This window comes from Chiloscyllium plagiosum, chromosome 18 (genome assembly GCF_004010195.1).
Source record: "Chiloscyllium plagiosum isolate BGI_BamShark_2017 chromosome 18, ASM401019v2, whole genome shotgun sequence".
NCBI lineage: Eukaryota > Metazoa > Chordata > Chondrichthyes > Orectolobiformes > Hemiscylliidae > Chiloscyllium > Chiloscyllium plagiosum.
The window spans coordinates 49,004,113-49,021,930 of NC_057727.1; the positions used below are offsets into that span (position 1 = coordinate 49,004,113).

Below are 17,818 nucleotides of genomic sequence, written 5' to 3' on the forward strand. Positions count from 1 at the left end.
GGTTGGTTTTGAGAAAAGGGAAGCTTTGAAGGAGAGATTAATAGGATCTGAAGATTGGGCTTTATTTTTATGTTGTCAGCTAACACAAGGGCCAAGAAAGGAAGTTGGGTGTCAGCTGTGATTGATACGACAGGAGTAGTGAGGCTCGGTGGGTTGTTAATATGCTGTGGGATGGATTTATATGGAGGGTGGAATTAAGGAAGAATAGGAGGACAGTAAGCTCAGAGGATGGAGGAAGATGTGATAAAATGAAATGAAGGTTAACATTCCCTCAAAACCACTTAGTGCAAAGACTGTGAGTAGTCAACAGACAAGAAAGCTTCATGAGAAAACTGACATGGTACACAGACACACTCTTGATGAAGGGTTTATGTCCAAAACATCGATTTTCCTGCTCCTCAGATGCGGCCTGCTTTTCCAGCACCACACTTTTCGACCATGGTACTGAGACAACCAATCAAGAACTGGGGTTTAATTTGAGAGACGCAGGGCATGGGACAAGGTGAGCTGCTGAAAGAAAAATGCACCAGAGTAGGAGGGGATCGAGCCATTCTGATACCATAAGGATCTTGATAGGGCAAATGGTGAAAACACAGCCAGGCTTCAGTTAGAGGAGAGATATCATTACCTCTCATGTAGATTTCTATCAAGACCATTATGGTATCACAAATATCAATAATAAGCCATGAATGGCAAGAGGTTTTTTGAAGAAAGAAAGAATAATCTGGAGCAATGAGTAGATGGGGGCAGGGAGAGGTGGAAGTCCACAGGATCAGCACTGGGAAGGGTCAATTGGACAGGGAAGAGCTTTATTTGATCAGCCTCCAGCTTGTCCTTTGGGGTGGAAGGGTGGCAAAGTGCAGCTTGCAGTATTTGGGGAGCTGCTAGGGAGGATGCAGCAAAGACTGCTAGTTGGGGCCATTCAAAAAATGCAAAAGGAGAGGCACGGCATGGATCTTAAAACCAGTCTAAGATGGAGCAGAACCAGGGAATGTGGCCAGAGATAAGAGGTTTGAGGTGTACTGAAAGGTTAGGATTGAGAATCGGGAAAGCACAGTGACTAAGACAGGAAGTATGATGGCAGGATGGAATGCTTCAGGAGGGCCAGAGAAAAGTAAATAAAAATGTGCAAGCAAGCTCCTAACGTGTAAACAAAGTAATATATCAAGTGTGGAGTAGTAACCAAAATGTGTCAATAAACAGACACAGGAAAACTTTGGTTGTCAAGCCTTTGTCTGTGGGTAATCTAATGGATGTATGTTTCAACTAAGACAATTTCAAGATACACACTAGCAATTTAAGTGGTGTGGAAATCAGGATTTCCTTTGTCCCATTCAGATCAATTATATGGCCTGGCCATGTCCAAATGGACTTTCATGATTTAAGCTTGTTAATAAGCATTTCAGAATGAATTGAACATTTCTGAAGTCTAGTCATGATTATTATGCAAGGAATGGTCAATGTTAACTTGTGCACATCCCAACGTCCCACAGATAGCAGTGCGTATTTACAGCATCTAAATGTTTGACCAAGAGTGAGCGTGCGGGTCGTGCTTGAATCTCAATCCCCACTTTTGATCCTTAAAGCCTCCCCAAAGCAACTATGCTGCCCTGTCAGCATCCGAGAGCAGGGTCTGTCCCTGATGGGAGATGGAGAGAGAGAAAACATCGAGAGAACTGGGACCAGCTCAAATGCCCCAGATTGAATTCAGCATAATCTGCAGGTGAGGCCCAACGCAGAGTGGTGACGAGGCCCAGTGCAGACTGGGGACGCCTGTCATGGACTGCTGGTGAGGCACATCAAGGACTGGTGGAGAAGGACTGTGGATCAGAGGTGGGAGTCCAAGCAAGGTCTGCTTGAAAGACTAGGTAAAGACTGTAATGCTGAACTTTGTATTCCTTTATTTCCAATTTTTTTTTCCTAAGATACTGTACAGAAGATTAGTTGAATAAGCCGCTCTGAAATTCTCAATTGGATTTCTTCCTGATTATCTGACTTTTTTTTTGGCTTTGGATGCCTCCACAAGTGAAAATACTTTCTCTACATCTATTGTCCCAAACCTTGGTGAAGCACATGGGCCATTAATCAGTCTTCGAGATTTTTGTTGAGAGATAATTAGCATACAGGATGACAGGTGGACCGCCTCTGCTGTTCATTAAATATTGGCATTTAAACTTTTATCTCTGTCTTAGAAGATGGACTTTGGTTTACTTCATCCAAGCAATTCCACCTCTATCTGTTGTGATGGCTCATGTTCTATCCCGGAGGGAAAAAAGCCACACACATTAATTCGGGGTGATGGGCCCTTTAAGAATTGGGCTTTGTTAGAAATTGATTTCTGTAAAGCCCCTGGCTACAAGTGGATGACCAAGTTGCCTTTGAGATATATAAGAGATGAGTAAAGAGTCAATAAGAATTTAATTATAGGAATGAGTACATTATCAGTGTGGCTCTGGTATCAAACAGGATACTGAAAACAATTTGGCTGCAGGATAGCGAATGTCGCTTTCAGCATCAATCATTTAAAACTTTGGGATGTTGGTTACACAACTTTGAACCTACTTATTAAACTGAAGGACTCATAAGGGTGAGTTGAATTTCTGGGATTGCCACACTAGGAAGAGAATGTGTGTGAATGTGAGTGTGACTGTGAGCATGAGTGAGTGTGAGTGTGAGTGTGTGTGTGTGTAGGAGTCAATGGTATTGTGGTAATATCATAGGAACAGTAATCCAAACTCCAAAGATAACGTTTAAAGGCCATGGACTCAAATTCCATGGCCGTTGGTGGAATTTAAGTTCAGTTAGTGATAATAGTTTCAGTAATGGTGTCCAAGAAACTTTCATTAGGTGTTTTTTCAACCATCATCTAGCTTACACATGTCCTCTCAGGAAAGAAGTGTGCCATTCTTCCCATATCTCCAAGCCCATAGTAATGTGGCTGATTCTTAATTTCCTCTGAAATGGTTCAAAGGAAAGAAATGTTGGACTTGCCAGAAATGCTGAGAAATATTTTGAATTAAAAAGCTAGCTATGACTATGTTGAATTGGAAGTTTACAATTGTGTAACAGTTGGAATAGGTATAAAGGGAAAACCTTGTTAAGCTGAAGGCCCAAGATATCTCAATCCTTACAAAACTCTCCAAAGAAATACACTGACCAAGTGGTTAGTTATCATTAAATTTTAATAAAGTTATGACATGAGTTTTGTTGTGCAAGCCAAAATTAAGCTAAAGTGTTTGATTTATAAAAATAAGCAACTATGTACATTGTATTTTTAATGAACTTTGAGGTTTCATTATTTCAATAAATATTCACATTTTCGAATACTTAAAGTATAAATAAACAGGCTACTGGTCCTGAACATGATGGAATGCCCCTTCAGTAGGACACTGAACATTGAGGCTTGAAGCCATATTATGATGGAATGGGGAGACTTCAACCACAGAGCCAAGGAAAATGATGTAAAAAAAAGAGTTCTCATGATCTTTCAAGCTTCTTGTGACACCATGCACTTATAAATCCCTCAGGATTCATAATAATACCAAATAGAATTTACATTTGATTGTCAGGATTCAGATATTCTTATTGAATGATCTCAACAGGATTTGCTAGGATGGTTGCAGGAAAGGATGTTTTCTTTTGTTCTGGATGTAGGTTTGCTCACTGAGCTGGAAGGTTCATTTTCAGATGTTTTGTCACCATACAAGGTAACATCATCAGATGAAGACTTCATCCAGAGGCTCACTGATGATGTTACACAGCATGGTGATGAGAAATCTGAAAATGAACCTTCCAGCTCAATGAGCAAACCTACATCCAGAACCTCAACCTGAGCTACAAATCATCTCAAAACTCATTTTGTTTTGTGCCAGAAATAAGAAATGGGGGACACAATCTAAAAGCAAGACATTGCCCTTTTAAGAGGAAGATAAAGAGATTTTGTTTTTCTCTCAAAAAGTCATTAGGATGTGGAATTCTCTTCCAGAGAAAGCAGTGGAGGCTGTGTAATACAACTTATTAAAGACAATTTATTCAAATCAAGTTAGACGGGTAATCAATCAGGAAGAGGGTCAAGGATTATTGTGAGGAGTAGGTGGAGAGTAGTGTTGCGATGATAATCACATCAGTCAGATTTTGTTGAATTGCAGAACAGACTCAAAGGGATAAGTGCCGACTCTTGCTCGTCAGTCCCATGTTACAACTCTAGAGTAGCTCTTGTGGATGATCCTGAATACTTAAACCGGTTCTCAAAACAAAAGGGAAGTCCAGTGTGGGATAACATCAGCAGTGCATTAATCAACACTGTTTTCCTCTCTTGTTGCAGACCATCTTTGTCCCTGTGCCTTTCCCAACAACAGTAACAATACTGGAAACGTTTAGACATTTGAGTATGGTCGACATTATTTTTTAAACCATTTATAAGAAAATGGCAAACACCCAAAAATAATGGCTCATTGTTTCATTGTTTTGGTAATGCTAGTTCTCCTCTCCCATTGCGTTTCAGTTTTCAACAGAAAAACAGCAGCAGCAGCAACTCACACAATGTGTATTAAATCCCTGATGATTGTGAGATTCGCATCATTATCCTCTCATTTGAATATTAATCAGGCGCATGACTATGCACCTTGAACAGTGTACAAGGGCATGGAAACATAGGCCTTTCAATTCAGGGAAAGTCACAGCTGCCACTCTTTTAAGAAGGAGCCTGAGGATTTTTCGAAGCACCTTCACTTAAGCATCTGATTGTGGTTAACAGGCCTTAAAATTGTACAGCATTTACAATGGATCGTCATGTGGTGGAGATTACTCACTTCAAGCCCACAAGGTAATCTCATGTAGCTTCTAATAGCTCACACTACGGGACCCAATCAGAAAAGAAATTAAAGTAAATTGGAAAAAGAGGCCAGGAACATGTGAAGAATTAATGAAACTCTGTGGTATTCTAGAAGCAATTTTTAAAATATGTGTATTCTTGAGGGGTTACTGCCATTCTATTCACTTGAATCTTTCTGTTTACTTTTAGCAAAAAAAAACTTACGAGAGCAAAGTGAACTTGAAGCAAAATAAACTCAAAGTTTTGGAACATTTTATAGTAAGAATTTCACTGATGATGATGATATAATAAATAAAAATGTCAACTTTATCAAAATTGAAGTGAGACTTTGAATAGGATTATTCCCCATCTTTTATGACTTTTGAATGAGACAATAAACTAAGACCCTGTCTATTCTCTCAGTTGAATATAAAAATTCCAATACACTACAGACAACATCCAGTATACCGGCCAGTGTTCATCCTTAATCAATATCATTAAAAAAACTATATGATCATTATCATACATTTGTGAATGTGAGCTTAATCTCACAACTTGATTGCTCTCTTTATATTGTATTAAACTGTATAAGTTCTCCTGAAGTGTAGTCACAAGGTTGAATTGAAAATTTCTGCACTAATGTGGTTGAAGCATAGGAAGGGACATGTTCATTCTAGCGAGGAGACCTCTGCCCACCCATCCACCCAACCATCCATCTGTCTCACTCTGCCTCACAATAGTAGCAGTGTTGGGGATATGAGGCAGCAAAACCACCAACTCTACAAGTGGATGATTATTGCCCACTTAAAGGTCTTATGCCATTACAACCAGCATTTAACCTTTTAGCCTGGCTGGACACCTCTTCCATTGAATTTTCACTGTGAGCAGAGACAATGACACCCTATGTAACTTATTCCACAGTCAGCACGGTACAAAAAGCAAATCACCAACTGAGCTCATGCAAGCTATCTGTAGAGAAATCCAGTCAGTCCATTTCTACATTTGATCCCTGCAATCCACCAAGTGTATTTCCTTCAGTGACCTAACAAACTTTCTTTTGAAATCACTGATCCATTTTCACCAACCACAAGTTCTGAGTCCTTACTACTCTGTGCGCAAAAGTCTCTCCCTCATATCTCCCCAATTTCCTCCACCAAATTATAAGTCTGTTCTCCTAGTCCTTGCATCATAAGCTAATGCAAACATCTGTCCTTTCATTCTTATTCAAGATTGACAGAATCACATCCAGCTCAGAAGCCAGCTTCTCCAACCAAACCTTGCAGCTAATATTCCTCATTCCGAGAGCCATTGTGCAGGAAGAGGTGATGGTCTACTGGCATTGCTGGTAGACTATTAATTCAGAGATGAAAATGTGTTGCTGGAAAAGCACAGCAGGTCAGGCAGCATCCAAGGAACAGGAGAATCGACGTTTTGGGCATAAATGTCGATTCTCCTGTTCCTTGGATGCTACCTGACCTGCTGCGCTTTTCCAGCAACACATTTTCAGCTCTGATCTTCAGTATCTGCAGCCCTCACTTTCTCCTATTAATTCAGAGACCCAGGTAATGTTCTGAAATTCCAGGTTCAAATCCCCCTGTGGTAGATGAATAGTATTTTAAAGAAAAAGAACAGGAATTAACAGTTTAATGATTGACATGAAACCCTTGTTGATTGTTTATAAAAACACATGTGGTTCACTAAATCACCTTTAGGAAAAGCAAACTTTCATCCTTACTCTGTCTAGCTTATATATTGTAGCAGCCTCCTGGCTGCTAAAATACAGATAGATTGCTAACTTGGCCAAACAGCAAGGGATGCTGGGTACATTGGCAAAGTAAAATTCTGAACTCACAAAACCCACACACCAGATACAGTGCAAACACAGCAGCCAGGTGCTAATAACATTAGCTTAATGTAAAAGGCAAAAATTATTCAAAGTTTGTGCGAAGATTTGTAGCTCGGCTGCTCGTTGTTGTGGTTCTGTTCGTCGAGATGGGAATTTCTGGTGCAGACGTTTCGTCCCCTGTCTAAGTGACATCCGCAGTGCTTGGGAGCCTCCTGTGAAGTGCTTCTGTGATCTTTCCTCCGGCATTTGTAGTGGTTTGAATCTGCCTCTTCCGGTTGTCAACCGGAAGCGGCAGATTCAAACCACTACAAATGCCGGAGGAAAGATCACAGAAGCGCTTCATAGGAGGATCCCAAGCACTGAGGATGTCACCTAGACAGGGGACGAAACGTCTGCACCAGAAATTCCCAGCTTGGCGAACAGAACCACAACGGCAAAAATTATTCTGGGTAGACGTATCCTCAACAACTTATCCACTAAACAAAGGAGGGCCCACACAGAAAGTCACCAGGTCTTGCTACACAAGGAAACTAACAGTAACATGCCATCTAAATGATTGGCTCTTGTTTCAAACTATTAAGAGTATCTCCCTGATTGGCCAGAACCATAGAAAGTTCCAGAAAACCATCTAAGAGGTATACAAACAAGGTTCACCTGCAAATTGCTCTCTTGGAACCATTCTCAGAATTGCTGGAATTGTCCAAGGCCTTCAAGGAGACCAGCATGGTAAGAGGCAGAGATCAGCTGACAATCCAGAGAGAGAGAGAGAGAGAAAGGAAGAAAGCAGCTTCGCAGACCCAGAGACAGAACCACAGAGAGAGATTGACTGTGTGAATTTGCAAGAGACTCAGGAATATTGTAACCTCAAGGGGCCAAATAAGATTAGAGTTTGTATGTTTAGTTTTAAAGATTATTGTAATTTTGTTCCTAACAAGGTGGAATTGTTTTGCTTTGGTCTTGGCTTGTGTTCATATTGATTTGACTGCTTTGGTATTGTGGGACACCGAGGCAAATTCACTCACAACATTCTGGTTAGGGTTGCTTAAACTGTTTTCAGGAGAGACGAGACAACAATATGACTCCTGGTTCAATATGGCTGACTCTTAACTGCCCTTCAAAAAGGCCTACTATGCCATTCCTTTGTGTCAATTGCAAGACAGTCTCAAAAAAGGAAAAGAACTGGATAGACTAACTGGCACTGGAAAGGACAATGACAAATACAGCTCAGTCAACCCAACGGCTGGCAGCTTGTTCTAAAATTGGGAGAGCTGTCTGACCAACTAGTCAAGCAACAAACAAGTCAAGTCATACTCACAGAATAAGATCTCTCCAACATTGTGCTAAACAGGAACACCACCATCCCTGGATATTTCCTGTCCCATGAGAAGAACAGACTGTGTAGAAGTAGCAGCACAGTGGTATATAGTTGAGAGGGAATTGCCCTGAGAGACCTCAACATTGACTTCAGACTTCATTAAGTTTCATCACATCAGATCAAACATGGACAAGGAAAGCTCCTGGTCATGACCGTGTACACCGTGCCCTGGCTGATTAATAGGACTCTTTACTTTGAATACTGCTTGGACAAAACAGGGTGGTAAGGATACAGAATGTACTCTGGGAGTGGAGTTCCACTTCCACAATCAAGATTGATTTGGCTGCTGCACATGACTGCCAGAGGTGATCAAGTCTGAAAGTTTGGAACTGCAAGACTGAGTCTGCTCTCAGTGGTGAAGGAACCAAACAGATGGGATTGAAGAATTGATTTCACCCTCACCAATCTTCCTGCCATAAATATATCTAAGCAACCAATGGATCAGATCTAAGCTCTGCAGTCCTGTCACATACTGTCATGAATGGTTGTGAACAATTATGCAACTCATTGGACAAGGTCGCTCCACAAATATCCCCATTCTCAATGAGGAATGGAAGATGGCTCATCTAATACCCCTGTTTAAGAAGGTCGGAAATTAAGGGTTGGTTGGTCTGATCTGTGTCATTGATATCATTTTAGAGTCTATTATTAAGCATGACATTGTGGAGTACTTGATAGTACATAGTAAAATAGTGTTGAGTCAGCATGGGTTTGTCAAGGGGAAGTCATGCCTCACTAATGTGTCAGAAATCTTTGAGGAGATAATGAGTAAGTTCGACAAAGAATAGCCAGTGGACATGATCTATTTGTATTTCCAGAAGGCTTTTGACAAGGTGCTGAAAAGAGTTATATAAGATGAGACTCCATGGTGTTAGGGGTAAGGTACTTGCATGGATAGATGATTGGCTGACTGGCAGAATACACAGAGTAGCAATGAAGGGGTCTTTTTCAAGATGACAGTTCATAACGAGTGAAGTTTCACAAGGGTGGGTGTTAAGAACCACAACTATTCATGGTACATCGATGATCTGTAAGAAGGAACCAAGGGTATTGTTGCTAAGTTTGAAGATGACACAAAGAGACGTGGAAGGACAGGTACTGTTGAGGAAGCTGCAGAAGGAATTGGACAAGATTGGAGAGAAGGCAAACAAGTGGTAGATGAAATCCAAGGAGGGCAAGTGTGAGGCCATGCAGTTGGGTAGTAAGAATAAAAGGCTTAAACTATTTTCTAAACAGGCAATTTTTTTGAAATCTGAAGTATAAAGCTATTTGGGATTCATAGTTCAGGATTATCTTAAGGTTAACATGCAGATTAAATTGGCAGTTAGGAAGGCAAATGTAATGTTAGCATTCATTTCAAGACATCCAGAATACAGGAGTGGAAATGGACTGATGAGACGATACAAGGCTCTAGTCAGATTACATTTGGAATATTGTCAGCAAATTTGGGCCCTGTATCTAAGGAAGCATGTTCTGGCCTTCCAGGGGGTTCAGAAGACAAGAATGAGCCTACAAATGAGGGCTTGTCACATGAGGAGATGTTGAGGACTCTGGTCTCTAATTTATGGAGTTTAGAAGGATAAGGAGGGGATCTGATTGAAACTTAGAGAATACTGAGAGGCCTGGAGAGAGTGGATGCGGAGAAGATGTTTCCACTGGTAGGGAGACTAGAACCTGAGGGCAAAACCTCAGGAGAAGGGGCAACCTTTTAGAACTGAGATGATGAGAAATTTCCTCAGCGAGAGAGTGGTGAATCTGCAGAAGTCATTGCCACAGAATGCTGTGGAGGCCAAGCCATGGAATGTAATAAAGACAGAGATAGATGGATTCTTGATTAGTAAGTGAATCAAGGATTACAGGGATAAGACAGGAGATTGAGTTTGAGAAACATATCAGACAAGATTGAAAGGTGGAACGGACTTGATGAGATAAATGGTCTAATTTTGCTCCAATATCTAATTACAATTTGAATCAATCTGCAACAATTTCAAGATGCCTTCTTCAGAATGTGTTCTCAGAAAGTACAATAAACTGCAAGATGTCTTGGCTTGCTTTGGAAACAGCAAATGCTTCCAGTGATTTTATATTATTGAAGATGCAACCAAAACTAAACTGTGAAGAACTGGGTAACAGTTTACAGAATTAATCACTGACAAAGTCGCCTCTGAGCATTAAGATTTCAATTGCACAATTGAGCATATTTACTTGCAGCTCCTTGAACCAATGGTCTATATGTTATGGATCCAACTGATTTTGTTTTGACAAATAGCAATAGACTTAGGATAGCTCTCTGGGCTTGAACTGATAACCAAATCAATATATGTATATGTATTGCAGCCTATATCCTGAAACAATGTTCATAGCATGGCAATGCTTTTTAAGATATAGCCTTACCCCATTTGAGATTGTGGTTAAACATATACATATGAGTTCTTTGACATACTCTGGCATTCATTATCTTGCTGTCCTCCAAATACTTTCAGAATTTGGAATTTTAATGCATTCAGCTTTTGACATTTTTTTAGGTCACTGAGTCTCCAAATGTTCAATTTCAACAAATCCAATTTATTTTGTAGTTTGCATTAAGATGAACTGTGCAGAGTTTTTTTTTTGTTTTGGTAATTCCAAGCAACAGTTCTTTCTTCAAGAGCTCTTTGGAAAAGGAAGCTTGATTAAGAATAGGCTGAAGCTGAATCTTCACTTAAACCATTTTGCTTGGGAGCACATATAAGTAGCCAACTTTGTGGGACATGGCACTTAAAAATGACTTCTGAAAGAATGCCACAATCTTGATGAGTGAAGCCGAGGCAAGAGAATGATGATTGTTTTTAGCTAAATAATGCAGGTGATTGGTGAACAGGACTGGTGAGTATTTCAAGTCAAAGTAAGGTATTCAGTTTCTGTTCAGGTTTTCAATCTTTCTTTATCGAAAAGTAACTTCTTACATATTTTATTGATACTGATGAATGAAAACTTGCAATCAAGTGTGGAGAGTGAGGATTCACCAAGTATCAAATGTTATGATATTGAAGGCATATACTGTACCTTTAAGAGAGAGTGAAAGCTGTGTTGCACTGAGAGCTTGCAGGCACCTGTCAGGTGACTGACTAGCAGTCTCATAGTGTACTGGAAAATAGAAAATATGCAACATTTGGCTGTGAAACAAATACCTGAGTTTTGGTTGCCGTTTTTGCAACGATTCAAACTTAACCAATCAGTTTAACTTTTGCCCCAGGATAGAAAAACCCAATAAATTTTGAATTTGTTGTTTTGCCAACGTCGAACCAATGAGACGATCTAATGTTTAGCGTATAAAGAAGCAAACATTTTGAGCATGAGACAGAGAGAGACTAACTGCCAATGGCACAGTAACTGCCAGCAAAACACTCTCTATTAAAGGTACCCTTTTCATATGAGACGTTTTTGTAGCAAAAGACTGAAGATGACGCAGAAAGATCTCCAGACAGAGGACAACAGCCGCTGTGTCATTTTGAAATTAAGTTCATGTAATTTTAATATGTAATTTTAATATGTGTTTATTGGAACAGTATATTGTTATCGAGTTGAAGGCAGATAATAAGTAATTAAGGGAAAGGGGACTTAGAGTTGTAAACAGTTATTTAATGTTCACTTTTAGAGTTAAATAATAAAGCGATTTATTTTTAAATTGTGGAATTTGGGAGTTCTCTGTCATTCATATGTTAACAGATTATGAGCTGAGGAGAACATTTTTGGATGTTTGGGGTTAATTAGCAAAAGAGTTTACCGCCGTGTCATAACAGAAGAGCACGGATCCTCGAATGATTACTTAACAACAAATAAAAGCTGATTAAAAATGCCAGGTTGAATGATATGTTGCAGCTCCAATGTGAGAGTGCTGTTGCAACTTCAGCTCAAGGAAGTTCAGAAATTAGTTGGGGAGGAGCACAGACATTGTGACAAAATATCTCAGGGAATAGTTATCTGGACTATTAACTATGTGGAAAAGAGTAGGGTTTGCAGTACTGATGAGCAAACTGACCATGGTACAGGGAGCCAATCAAGTTATGGGGACAATACAGGAATGTAGGGGTAGTCATAGACCACAGTAAAAGTAGGGAAAAGGAAAGATGCTGTTCTTTGAGTGAGGTGCGAAAGCTGTCATGCCTACTGGTGCCAGGGTTAAGGAGATCTCCTTGGTGGAGAGGAACTGGGAACAGGAAGAGAGGGATCCAATTATTGTCAACCATGATAATGCTAATCACATTAATAGGACTGGAAAGGAGGTTCTGCTGAATGATTTTGAACTGTTAGGAGTTCAAGTGAAAAGCAGAAACTCAAAGGTAAAAGCTCAGAATAACTATCAGAACCATGGGCAGACAGGCACAAGGTAAATAAAGCAGATAAGCAGGAGGCTGGAAGAACACAGCACGCCAGGCAATATCAGGAAATGGAGAAGTGATTCAGGTTTCAGGTGTAACCCTTCTTCAAGAATGGACGTGGGGATAGGGAGAACTGCAGGAAAAGGGTGGGTGGGGGAGAGTTTTGGTTGGGGTGAGGGGCAGAGTGGTGAGGTAGTGATAGTTGAACACAGGTAGTGGGTACGACCAAGTTGGTCGATGGGAGGAATGAATCCGGTTGGTGGCTAGAAGGAAGGGTCAGTCGGTGGAATGGAAGGGAGGAGGAGGGGCTGGAAAGGGAGTCGGGGATTGGAAAGTGAGGCTGTATGAAATTGGAGAATTCAATATTGAGTTCTCTGGGCTGTAGACTGCCCAGGTGGAAGGTGAGGGGTTGTTCCTCAAATTTACGGTCTGATTCACTGTGGTAATGGACGAGACGAAGGATGGACATGTCGGAAAGGGAATGGGAAGGGGAACTGAAGTGGATGGTGACTGGGAGGTCAGGTCAGTCCTTGCGGGCCCAACTGAGATACTCGGCAGAATGTTTGGTTCCGTTTGGTCTCACCGATGTCGAAAGACCAAATCTTTTTGTCTCTGCTGGATTCTAGCATCTGCAGTTTTTTTGTCTCTAGCTTGGTAAGTAAAATCAAGGAGTTAAATGCATGGCTCAAAGATGTGTGTGGGAGAAACGAGTTTCAGTTCATGACACACTGACACCATTGCTGGGCAGGGTACATTAGATTCCCTACAGTGTGGAAACAGGCCCTTTGGCCCAACAAGTCCACACCCACCCTCCGAAGAAAACCCACCCAGACCCATTTCCCTCTGACTAATGCACCTAACACTATGGGCAATTTAACATGGCCAATTCACCTGACCTGCACATCTTTGGACTATGGGGGGGAAACCGGAGCACCCGGAGGAAACCAGGCATGGGGAGAATGTGCAAACACCACACAGAGAGTTGCCCAAGGATGGAATCAAACATGGGACCCTGGTGCTGTGAGGCAGCAGTGCTAACCACTGAGCCACTGTACCGCCCCTGTAGAAAGGAACAGTTCCATTGGAGCTTTATTTGAACAGTCTAGGACCATTTCCCAGGTGAATCGAATAACCAGGATTGTCGGGAGGGCTTTAAAATAATTAGGGGTTTGGTTCTGGACGTGGGGATACATAGGCTCACAAAGAGAAAAGTATGATAGAATTGCAGCGCAGTTACTTAGGTAATAAAACCCGTGTGGGACAGGAAGGGACAGAGGGTGAAATCATCAAAAGCAAAAGTAAATGGGGTCAAAGGGGCAAGGTAGCTTTGGCAGATGTAGTAATGAGTAAAAATTCATAAGCTGTGTCAGGACAGTTTCTGGAACAATGTTATGGATGAAACCAAACCATTTGGATCTGGTAACGTATGATAAGGCATTTTCAGTAACTCATTTCAGAATAAAAAAATTCCCGAGGGGACAGTTACAATAAAATGGCACAATTTAGTATTCAGTTTGAGTGTGAAACTTAAATAAGGATAATTATGTAGGATTGAGGACAGAGTTAACAGGAGTAGTGTAGGAAAATAGAGTTTAGCAGAAAAAGATGACAATTGTAGATGTTCATGAAAACAGTTCATGACTTGCAGCAAATATGTATCCCAGTGAGGAAGGAAGATTCTTGCAAGAAGATCAACCAACCAAGATGACAAAAGGAGTGAAGTACCTGATCAAATTGAAAGAAAAGTGTAAAATCTAACGAAGAGTAGTAGCTAGTCAGAGGATTGGTAAAATTTTAAAACCTAACAAAATCCAAAAATCAAGATGATAAACTTTGTGAGTAAACCTGCAAGTGATATCAAGATGGAGAGCAAGACCCTGTTAAAGGAAACTTAGAGGGTGAAGTGAATGTACAGCACTCTGAGAATGAAGCTGAGGAAATGGTATTACAAGATAATGAAATGGAAGAGGAATTGAATAAATATTTTGCATTAGTGTTCATGGTACATGTCACAAATAGTATTACACATTACTGATTAATCACAGGTTCGAAAAAGGAGTGATTTAAATAAATACCTTTCACTCGGGAAAAATATTGAGGAAACTAATGTGGTCAGAGGGACAGGAGGGTTTCTGTCCTACAATATTCAAGCAAGTAACTATTCAGAGAGTGGATGCACTAGTATTCATTGTCCAAGAATCGAAGATTCTGGAAAAGTCCTGGATGACTGGAAAACTGCCAGTGTAACTCGTTTATTCAAAAACGGAGAGAGAGAAAAAAAACGCTTACTATAGGCCAGTTAGCTTACCATCTGTCACAGAAAACATTAGAGTCTATTTTAAAAGATATAACAACAGAACCCTTAAAAACAAATATGATTATCAAGCAGTCAGTATGGCTTCCTGAAGGGGAACTCATGCCTGACAAATTTACTTGAACTCTTGGATGATATAACGAGCAGGATAGATAAGGAAGAATGAGTAGCATATTGCATGGATAGAGTACATTGGCTAACTGACAAAAGGGAGAGTTGGGATAAAGTAACATTTTCAGGATGGCAACAAATAACCAGGAAAGTTTCACAAGGATCAGTGCTGGGTCGACAATTAGTTACAACACACTAATTACAAGGATAAGGGAGCCAGCATTCTCCTAGCCTGTCCAAGTCTTTCTGCAGCTCCCCACCTCCTGAGCATTACTTGTCCATCCACCCACTTTTGTGTCATTTGCAATAATGCCCTCAATTCCTCAACAATTCCTCTGTCCAGATCGTTAATGTATAACATGAATAACTGTGGTCCCAACACTGGCCTCTGTGGAACTCTACGCATCACCAGCTGCCATCCTGAAAAGGACCTATTCTCTTGAACCCTACTCTTTGCTTTCAGCCAGTTTAGCTGTTTTCATGAAGCAATCACAAAATGTTAGGATCCAAGTTCAGCTGGATATAGGGAAGACAAATGGACTGGTGGTCTTTATTTCAAAGGGAACGGTGTATAAAAATAAGAAGACCTTGCTGAAACTATACAATGAACAAGTTGGACCACATCTAGATTATTGTGCCTAGTATTGGCCTCCTCCTCTGAAAGTCCAGAGAAGTTTCATTTGGTTGATTCTGGGTATGAGAGAATTATTCAATCAAGATTGGTTGATTAGGCTGTGCTTGTACTTATGGGAACTCAGAATACCGATAGACAACCTTATTGAAACCTAGAAAACTCTTAGAGGACTTGACTGCATGGATGTGTGGAAAGGTTGTTTCCTATTGGAGGAGAGTCTAAGACCGGGGGCATAATCTCAGAGTAAGGGGTCACTTACTAAGATAAAAATGAGGAGGAATTTTGTCTTTCTGAGGATGAAGAATTCATGGATCTTTGTCCCAGAATTCATGGATCTCTGCCCCAACTCAAGACTGAATTGCTTAGAATATTCAAGGCTGAGATAGGCAGAATTTTAAACAATAAGAGAATTAAGGGTTATGGGAAACATAAGGGAAAGTAGAGTTGAGGATCGTCAGATCTGCCTTGATCTCACCGAATGGTGGAACAGACTCGATAGGCTGAATGGCCACTTCTGCTCGAACATCTTATTGTCATTTACAAAGCATCCAAAGTTACTCACTCATCAAACTCACATACTGAGATCAAAGTCTAAAGTCTATTTACAATGCCCTTTGGATGATTCAAGAGAAAATTTGTCTGAAAATGATGCAGTGAAGGAATTCTATTGTTTGCATTGAAAATTGATGAGTTCTTTTGTCACATGCTTTTCTTGATGCCCGCACACTTGTCAAATTGAGGGAAGGTCTTTGTGGACTTTATATTCTGTGTATTATGCAGGAGACATGATTTTTCTGCAGATCTTTAAGCAAGTGATCTGCTTGTCACAGCCTTTACTTTTTATTGATATTTTGAAGCCTGTTGCAGTCTTTGTACATTGTCATTTGCTGAGGATTTTAAGCTCATATAAAATATAGAGAAATACCTCCTTAGTTCAGTTGAAGCCCAAAAGAAATATTTCATTAGTTTAATTAATTTATTTTATTCATTCTTAGGACGTGGGCATCACTGGCCCAGCCAGCATGTGTAACCCATCCTTAACTACCCAGAGAGTCAACCACATCGCTTTGGGTCTCAGGTCCCATGTAGGCTAGACCAGCTAAGGACAGTAGTTTCCTTCCCTTTCAGACATTACTGGATCAGACGTTTTTTTCCTGACAATGAACTTGGCTTCCTATTCTCAATTCCACATTTTAATTAAATTCAAATTCCACCATAAGCTAAAAATCCAAGTCGCCAAAATCTCCCTTTAATTCATTTACCTAATTAGTGGCATGGGTCATTTGGTGATGGTTTGTAAAACGAAAAGTTGTTTCCTATTTTGTGGTGCTGTTGAGACCTCAGACAATCTCAATGCTTGTTGCAGAAGATTGCTTTTGGCTGTGTAATTTGCTCGTGGTCTTTTGACTGAGCATCAGCCATTGTGCAGGTCACAGGAGCTCCTTGTACATGTAGCGTTTGGGCTCTTGTTTGTCAGATTAGGTGAGATAAGATTTGTCAGCAGACTTTGCAAAAGCGTAATTTGGTTTCATGTACTCCTGGCTCATCTCCCACATTGCAATCTCTAAAACTGTCAACAGCTTAACTCACAGCAAGTCTCATTCCTATTTCACCCTTTACTTTCAAATTCTCATTCTTTTGTTCAAGTCCCTTCAAGGTAGCAAATGACCCAGCTCTGTAATCTCCTCCAGCTATAACGCACTGTGATACTTAAGCTCAGCTAATTCAACTCTCTTGTGCATCTCCAATCTTAATTGGTCCATCATTGGTATTTAAGCCCTCAGTTGCCTCGGCCCCAAGCCCTGGAATACTCTTCCTACACCACTCTGTTTCTCTATCTCGTTTTCATCCTTGAAGCCACTGCTTCAAAGATACCGCTTTGACCAAGTTTTGGTCAACTGACCCAATATCTCTTTTGACTCAGTGTCATATTTTGTTTAACAACAGTCCAGCCAAATTGTTTCAATTTAGGATGCCGATAACTGAATGAGTACTGTGCCACTCCAAATTGTGTATGTCGAAAACACGTTCACTGCTTTCTTACCCAATGTCAGTCCCCTGTGTGCCACCATTCATTTTCTGCAGAGAAAGTGCGTGGAAACACAGGCAAATATTCTTTTTGTAAAGATATGTTCCTTCAAATTTAAAACAAAATTCACACACAAAACAGAAAAAAAACTAGGGGAAAGCACAGCTGAAGAAAGTCTGTGTTGATAAAAGGAAGATGAGTGAGACAAAACCTTTGACACATTGTTTCAAACTTGACAGTTTCAATAGCCATAGACAGTATACCCAGGCCATTTTCTACTGAAGCCAGAGCATTAAATCAGATTTGTATACAAATTCCTTTCAACACATTTAGTG

The 17,818-nt window shown here is 40.4% G+C and overlaps 1 protein-coding gene across 7 annotated transcripts in view; it reads right to left on the reverse strand.

Annotated features, from left to right (window-relative positions):
• The window catches only part of LOC122559093 (contactin-4-like), a 2,522,648-nt gene that overhangs the window by 614,567 nt on the left and 1,890,263 nt on the right, over positions 1 to 17,818 (reverse strand). The window lies entirely within an intron of this gene.